The 7,642-nt window shown below is 40.3% G+C and overlaps 2 protein-coding genes and 6 non-coding genes across 14 annotated transcripts in view; 1 reads left to right on the top strand and 7 right to left on the bottom strand.

Moving 5' to 3' along the window:
* LOC122873028 (NACHT, LRR and PYD domains-containing protein 12-like) overlaps positions 1-7,642 on the bottom strand; it is a 1,034,258-nt gene that overhangs the window by 405,646 nt on the left and 620,970 nt on the right. The window lies entirely within an intron of this gene.
* LOC122873033 (NACHT, LRR and PYD domains-containing protein 3-like) overlaps positions 1-7,642 on the top strand; it is a 573,599-nt gene that overhangs the window by 238,017 nt on the left and 327,940 nt on the right. The gene's annotated exons all lie outside the window — the stretch shown is intronic.
* On the bottom strand, positions 3,882-3,953 carry trnap-agg. The gene has a single exon. It is a non-coding gene; the product is annotated as a tRNA-Pro (tRNA).
* On the bottom strand, positions 4,516-4,587 carry trnap-agg. Its single transcript has one exon. It is a non-coding gene; the product is annotated as a tRNA-Pro (tRNA).
* Positions 5,147-5,218, bottom strand: trnap-agg. Its single transcript has one exon. It is a non-coding gene; the product is annotated as a tRNA-Pro (tRNA).
* On the bottom strand, positions 5,785-5,856 carry trnap-agg. The gene has a single exon. It is a non-coding gene; the product is annotated as a tRNA-Pro (tRNA).
* Positions 6,423-6,494, bottom strand: trnap-ugg. Its single transcript has one exon. It is a non-coding gene; the product is annotated as a tRNA-Pro (tRNA).
* On the bottom strand, positions 7,054-7,125 carry trnap-ugg. Its single transcript has one exon. It is a non-coding gene; the product is annotated as a tRNA-Pro (tRNA).

Here is a 7,642-nt window from a genome sequence, read left to right as displayed (position 1 = left end):
GTAGCTACTTTGGGAAATTCAGAAAATGTGGGACTGGGTCTGGCTGAAATGGTACACTTCAGGCTCTGTTAGTTTCTGTAAAAACGATGTAAGGTTCCAGTTGAGATTTGGCCTTCAACTTTTGAGGCTGCGGATGTTAATGACCTAGACAAGAGATTACCCCAGACCTCGGGCAAGGGCCGTTTTTTGAAAAGGCCTTTCTACTGTTAAATTCATAGAAACAACGAGTAAAAACATAATTTCAATGACCCAATTTCATACGTTTACAGTGCCCGTTTGCAAAAAGGGCAACCAAGTTCAGTCCACCCTTTTAAACATTTCAAAGTTTCCACAAAGCTTTTCTATCCAGTTTAAACACCTGGATATAATACTTCTTTCAAATCAAAATTTGTAGCTTCCATTTAGAACTTGCTAATTTAAATCTTTGTTAAACAGGTTAAAAGGGACCATAGTACTTGTGAAATCTTTTAATTGAAGGAAGGGGTAGCTGTAAAATAAGCTCTTCAGATTCTTTCTGTAAACGAAGTTAGACTTTGTAAAAAAATTAATCTCAAGCTTTTGGTGGCTTACGGATTAACGACCCTGTAAGGAGTTTCCCAACCACGGGCAAGGGTCTTGTCTTGAAAAGGACTCTTCATCTGTTAATTCAAAGCAAGCTTAAAAACCAAAGAAATCTTCAAACCACCCTTTATACTGTAAGTTCCCATTGAACTTTAAACCATTAAAGGTTTCACCCTGATAAGCCAAAGTTTGTATCTTCATCTTCCCAATTATCAAATATGTACATACACTTCTGTTCAAAGCATCAAAATGTGGCTTCCCATTTGGAAGCATTGGAGTATTCTATCTCTGTTTAATCAAAGTTCCGAATAGCCAAATACACTTTGAAATTAGAAAAATGTTGGAGGGTTTTGGACCAAGATGAATTTAGCTGTGTTAGTTCTATACAACATGTAAGGTTCCCATGTTTACTGTGAGATAATCCCAAAACTTGTCTGGAAGTGTGGATGTAATGGAACACCAAAGTCAAGGAGAGTTACTACAACGGTCAGGAAGGGTGTCCAGACGATCTCCTTAAACAGAGAACACTGCAAAAAAAACTGGTTCCTTAAACTTGATGACATCACGTTTTCATCAGCTTTGTAAAGTAAAGCTCCTATACCACATTTGTAAGTCAGAATGTCTCCTTCCATTTGGAAATAAAGTTGATATTATCTTCTGTTCAAATCAATGTACTTCCCATTTGATTGGAATTAGCTTGTTAAACATACCTGTAAAGCAATCCCTGTAGTCTTTGGGGAAAAAGAAATTGTCTGCTGTGAGAATGACTCCCTGTGGAGTTCTTTGTGAAAGGAGGAAGGGGTTCTTTGTAAGAATTGGTCTCTCAGCTGTGTTAGTTCTGATACAGATTTATGATACCAAATTAAAGAGATTTACCCCACAACCGTCTGCAAGGCTGTCGGGTTTAACGGACCTTCCACCAAAAATAACCCTCAAACAGAAAACCGTTTCCTTAAAAAACTGATTTACATGTTTAATTCTGAACAGCTTTGCAATAAAGCAATCAGAATGCTCCTGCACCATTTATGAACATGTAAGTTTCCCATTCGTCTTTTCAACGGTAAACATCTGGAATTCAACTTCTGTTCAAAGTTCAAAAATGTGGCTACCTTTCCAATTTGGAAATCACAAGAATATTTTATGGTCTTCTGTTAAATATATCCTGTAAAGGCTCCCATTACATTCGAAATTCAAAACATTGTGAGAGAAGGGGGGCCTTATGGAAAAAGTACCCTAGGGTTTTGGTGGAAAGAAGGGGAAGGGTTCTTGTTAAGAATTGGTCTCTCAGCTGTTTAGTTCTGTACACGGTTTGAACACCAATAAAGGAGTTACATCCCCAACCCTCTGCAGGCTGGTTTAACGGGACTCTCTAAGAATTACCCTAGACCAACGGCCAGAAAACCTTTTTCTCAAAAAACCATTTATGTTTATTACAGTGACACTTCAAATAAAGATCAAGCCTTTACCCCACTTTATGAACATCTGCATTTCCCCATTCGCTTTCAAGTTAAACACCTGGATATCAAATTCTGTTCAAAGTTCAAAAATGTGGCTCCTTCTCCAATTTGGAAATCAAGAATTTTTAGGCTTGTTTAAACCTAATTCCAAAAGTTCCCGTTTAGTCTTTTGGGAAATAAGAAAAAATGGAGAGTGTGGCCTGTAAGAAACATACCCTGTGAGTCTTTGGAGAGAAGGGAAGGGTTTTGTGAAAATTGACCTTCTGGCGGTTGTTTCGATAAACGATTGCACCAAAGTAAAGAATATTTCACCCACACCTCAGGGTCTCCGATTGAACGGTCTCCTAACAGAGAACCCTGCCAAACACAAAACGTGTTTCCTTAAAAAACTGATTTACATGTTTAATTCTGAACAGCTTTGAATAAAAGCAATAAAGCTCCTTTGACCACCACTTTGTGAAGTCAGATTTCTCCCCTTCCATTTTGTAAGCAGGTTAAAAGCTCCTGGCAATCCAACATTCTTAAAGGTTCAAAATTGGCTACTTTCCAATTTGGAAACACAATGTTAATTTTAGGTTGTTTAAATACAACATCCAGTAAAGCTTCCAGTTAGCTCTTTGGGAAATTAAGAAAAAATGGGAGTGTGGGCCTGAAGAGACACAAGCCCTGTAGTCTTTTGGAGAGGAAGGTTTGTGTAATACCTTCTGGCGGTTGTTTCGTTAACACGATTTGACACCAAAGTAAAGATATTTACACCCACAACCCGTCTGGAAGCTGTCCGGATTTAACCGGACTCTCACTTTAAGAAATAACCAGCAAACAGAAACGTTCCTAAAAAACTGATTTCATCACGTTTATTCATGACAGCTTTGAATAAAGCAATCAGAAGCTCCTTTGACCACATTTATGAACTGTAAGTTCCCCATTCCATCTTTTCAACGGTAAACAGTCTGGATATCATTTCTTTCAAAGTTCAAAAAATGGCTCTTCTCCATTTGGAAATCAAGAAATTTATGTTTCTGTTAAACATATCCTGTAAAGGCTCCCAGTTTACTTTAGGTCATGAAAAATGGGGAAGGGGTGCCTGTATGCGACAAACCTTGGAGGAGGGAGTTTTAATGTTGTTTTAATCAATAAGTTCCACCTAGGCGGTTACGGCCCAAACCCACAACTTCTAAAATTTTATGATTAAAAAAACTTCCTTGATTCCTCTTACGTAACGCATTAGTAAAAGTCATTGAAATTTGTTTAATCAAGTCCTTTTTGATAAAAATGGGCAAACCTTGGAGGAGAGGTTTTAATGTGTTTTAATGACAATAGTTCCACCTTGAGGCGGTTACGCCAACCCACAAACCTAAAATTTTATGATTAAAAAAACTTCCTTGATTCCTCTTACGTAACGCATTAAGTAAAAGTCATTGAAATTTGTTTAATCAAGTCCTTTTTGATAAAAATGGGCAAACCTGGAGAGGGAGGGTTTTAATATCCAATACATTCTGTTCAAAGGTTCAGAAAAATGTGGCTACTCTTCTCCAATTTGGAAATCACAAGTAGTGTATATTTTATGGTCTTCTGTTTCAAATCACATACATTCCATGTAAAGGCTTCCCAGTTTAGCTACTTTTGGCGACAATTCAAGAAAACAATTGTCTGAGAGACTAGGGGTGGAGCCTGTAATGACGACACAACAAGTACCCTGTAGAGAGTCTCTTTGGTGGAGAAGGGGAAGGGGGAAGGGGGTTCTTTTGTCTGCTGAAGAATTGGTAGCTCTTCTAGGCTGTGTTAGTTTCTGTATAACAACGATGTAATAGATACACTAAAGTTAAGGAGATGAGTTTACATCCCACAACCCGTTCTTGGCAAGGGCTCGTCCGGGATTTGAACCCGGGACCTCTCGCATCCTAAGCAAGAATCATACCCCTAGACCAACGAGCCACGAAAACCTTTGTTTCCTTCAAAAAAAGACTCAGATTTCATCACTGTTTAATTACAGTAGGAACAGCTTTGTAAATAAAAAGCAATCAGAAGTGCTCCTTTGACCACCACTTTGATGGAAGCATGCTAGCAGTTTCCTCCCACTTCCAGTCTTTGTGCTAAGCCAGGTTAAACAGCTCCTGGACATATCCAATACATTCTGTTCAAAGGTTCAGAAAAATGTGGCTACTCTTCTCCAATTTGGAAATCACAAGTAGTGTATATTTTATGGTCTTCTGTTTCAAATCACATACATTCCATGTAAAGGCTTCCCAGTTTAGCTACTTTTGGCGACAATTCAAGAAAACAATTGTCTGAGAGACTAGGGGTGGAGCCTGTAATGACGACACAACAAGTACCCTGTAGAGAGTCTCTTTGGTGGAGAGGGAAGGGGAAGGGGTTCTTTTGTCTGCTGAAGAATTGGTAGCTCTTCTAGGCTGTGTTAGTTTCTGTATAACAACGATGTTATAGATACACCAAAGTTAAAGAGGTGAGTTTACATCCCACAACCCGTTCTTGGCAAGGGCTCGTCCGGGATTTGAACCCGGGACCTCTCGCACCCTAAGCGAGAATCATACCCCTAGACCAACGAGCCACGAAAACCTGTGTTTCCTTCAAAAAAAGACTCAGATTTCATCACTGTTTAATTACAGTAGGAACAGCTTTGCAAATAAAAAGCAATCAGAAGTGCTCCTTTGACCACCACTTTGATGGAAGCATGCTAGCAGTTTCCTCCCACTTCCAGTCTTTGTGCTAAGCCAGGTTAAACAGCTCCTGGACATATCCAATACATTCTGTTCAAAGGTTCAGAAAAATGTGGCTACTCTTCTCCAATTTGGAAATCACAAGTAGTGTATATTTTATGGTCTTCTGTTTCAAATCACATACATTCCATGTAAAGGCTTCCCAGTTTAGCTACTTTTGGCGACAATTCAAGAAAACAATTGTCTGAGAGACTAGGGGTGAAGCCTGTAATGACGACACAACAAGTACCCTGTAGAGAGTCTCTTTGGTGGAGAAGGGGAAGGGGGTTCTTTTGTCTGCTGAAGAATTGGTAGCTCTTCTAGGCTGTGTTAGTTTCTGTATAACAACGATGTTATAGATACACCAAAGTTAAAGAGGTGAGTTTACATCCCACAACCCGTTCTTGGCAAGGGCTCGTCCGGGATTTGAACCCGGGACCTCTCGCACCCTAAGCGAGAATCATACCCCTAGACCAACGAGCCACGAAAACCTGTGTTTCCTTCAAAAAAAGACTCAGATTTCATCACTGTTTAATTACAGTAGGAACAGCTTTGCAAATAAAAAGCAATCAGAAGTGCTCCTTTGACCACCACTTTGATGGAAGCATGCTAGCAGTTTCCTCCCACTTCCAGTCTTTGTGCTAAGCCAGGTTAAACAGCTCCTGGACATATCCAATACATTCTGTTCAAAGGTTCAGAAAAATGTGGCTACTCTTCTCCAATTTGGAAATCACAAGTAGTGTATATTTTATGGTCTTCTGTTTCAAATCACATACATTCCATGTAAAGGCTTCCCAGTTTAGCTACTTTTGGCGACAATTCAAGAAAACAATTGTCTGAGAGACTAGGGGTGGAGCCTGTAATGACGACACAACAAGTACCCTGTAGAGAGTCTCTTTGGTGGAGAAGGTGAAGGGGGAAGGGGGTTCTTTTGTCTGCTGAAGAATTGGTAGCTCTTCTAGGCTGTGTTAGTTTCTGTATAACAACGATGTTATAGATACACCAAAGTTAAAGAGGTGAGTTTACATCCCACAACCCGTTCTTGGCAAGGGCTCGTCCGGGATTTGAACCCGGGACCTCTCGCACCCTAAGCGAGAATCATACCCCTAGACCAACGAGCCACGAAAACCTTTGTTTCCTTCAAAAAAAGACTCAGATTTCATCACTGTTTAATTACAGTAGGAACAGCTTTGCAAATAAAAAGCAATCAGAAGTGCTCCTTTGACCACCACTTTGATGGAAGCATGCTAGCAGTTTCCTCCCACTTCCAGTCTTTGTGCTAAGCCAGGTTAAACAGCTCCTGGACATATCCAATACATTCTGTTCAAAGGTTCAGAAAAATGTGGCTACTCTTCTCCAATTTGGAAATCACAAGTAGTGTATATTTTATGGTCTTCTGTTTCAAATCACATACATTCCATGTAAAGGCTTCCCAGTTTAGCTACTTTTGGCGACAATTCAAGAAAACAATTGTCTGAGAGACTAGGGGTGGAGCCTGTAATGACGACACAACAAGTACCCTGTAGAGAGTCTCTTTGGTGGAGAAGGGGAAGGGGGAAGGGGGTTCTTTTGTCTGCTGAAGAATTGGTAGCTCTTCTAGGCTGTGTTAGTTTCTGTATAACAACGATGTTATAGATACACCAAAGTTAAAGAGGTGAGTTTACATCCCACAACCCGTTCTTGGCAAGGGCTCGTCCGGGATTTGAACCCGGGACCTCTCGCACCCAAAGCGAGAATCATACCCCTAGACCAACGAGCCACGAAAACCTGTGTTTCCTTCAAAAAAGACTCAGATTTCATCACTGTTTAATTACAGTAGGAACAGCTTTGCAAATAAAAAGCAATCAGAAGTGCTCCTTTGACCACCACTTTGATGGAAGCATGCTAGCAGTTTCCTCCCACTTCCAGTCTTTGTGCTAAGCCAGGTTAAACAGCTCCTGGACATATCCAATACATTCTGTTCAAAGGTTCAGAAAAATGTGGCTACTCTTCTCCAATTTGGAAATCACAAGTAGTGTATATTTTATGGTCTTCTGTTTCAAATCACATACATTCCATGTAAAGGCTTCCCAGTTTAGCTACTTTTGGCGACAATTCAAGAAAACAATTGTCTGAGAGACTAGGGGTGAAGCCTGTAATGACGACACAACAAGTACCCTGTAGAGAGTCTCTTTGGTGGAGAAGGGGAAGGGGGTTCTTTTGTCTGCTGAAGAATTGGTAGCTCTGTTAGCTCGCTGTGTTAGTTTCTGTATAACAACGATGTTAGATACACTAAAGTTAAAGAGATGAGTTTACATCCCACAACCTGTTCTTGGCAAGGGCTCGTCCGGGATTTGAACCTGGGACCTCTCGCACCCAAAGCGAGAATCATACCCCTAGACCAACGAGCCACGAAAACCTGTGTTTCCTTCAAAAAAAGACTCAGATTTCATCACTGTTTAATTACAGTAGGAACAGCTTTGCAAATAAAAAGCAATCAGAAGTGCTCCTTTGACCACCACTTTGATGGAAGCATGCTAGCAGTTTCTCCCACTTCCAGTCTTTGTGCTAAGCCAGGTTAAACAGCTCCTGGACATATCCAATACATTCTGTTCAAAGGTTCAGAAAAATGTGGCTACTCTTCTCCAATTTGGAAATCACAAGTAGTGTATATTTTATGGTCTTCTGTTTCAAATCACATACATTCCATGTAAAGGCTTCCCAGTTTAGCTACTTTTGGCGACAATTCAAGAAAACAATTGTCTGAGAGACTAGGGGTGGAGCCTGTAATGACGACACAACAAGTACCCTGTAGAGAGTCTCTTTGGTGGAGAAGGGGAAGGGGGAAGGGGGTTCTTTTGTCTGCTGAAGAATTGGTAGCTTTTCTAGGCTGTGTTAGTTTCTGTTTAACAACGATGTTATAGATAC

Source organism: Siniperca chuatsi, linkage group LG3 (genome assembly GCF_020085105.1).
Source record: "Siniperca chuatsi isolate FFG_IHB_CAS linkage group LG3, ASM2008510v1, whole genome shotgun sequence".
NCBI classification, from domain to species: Eukaryota; Metazoa; Chordata; class Actinopteri; order Centrarchiformes; family Sinipercidae; genus Siniperca; species Siniperca chuatsi.
The sequence above is the reverse complement of the archived record's forward strand: the minus strand, read 5'-3'. Positions and strand labels throughout refer to the sequence as shown.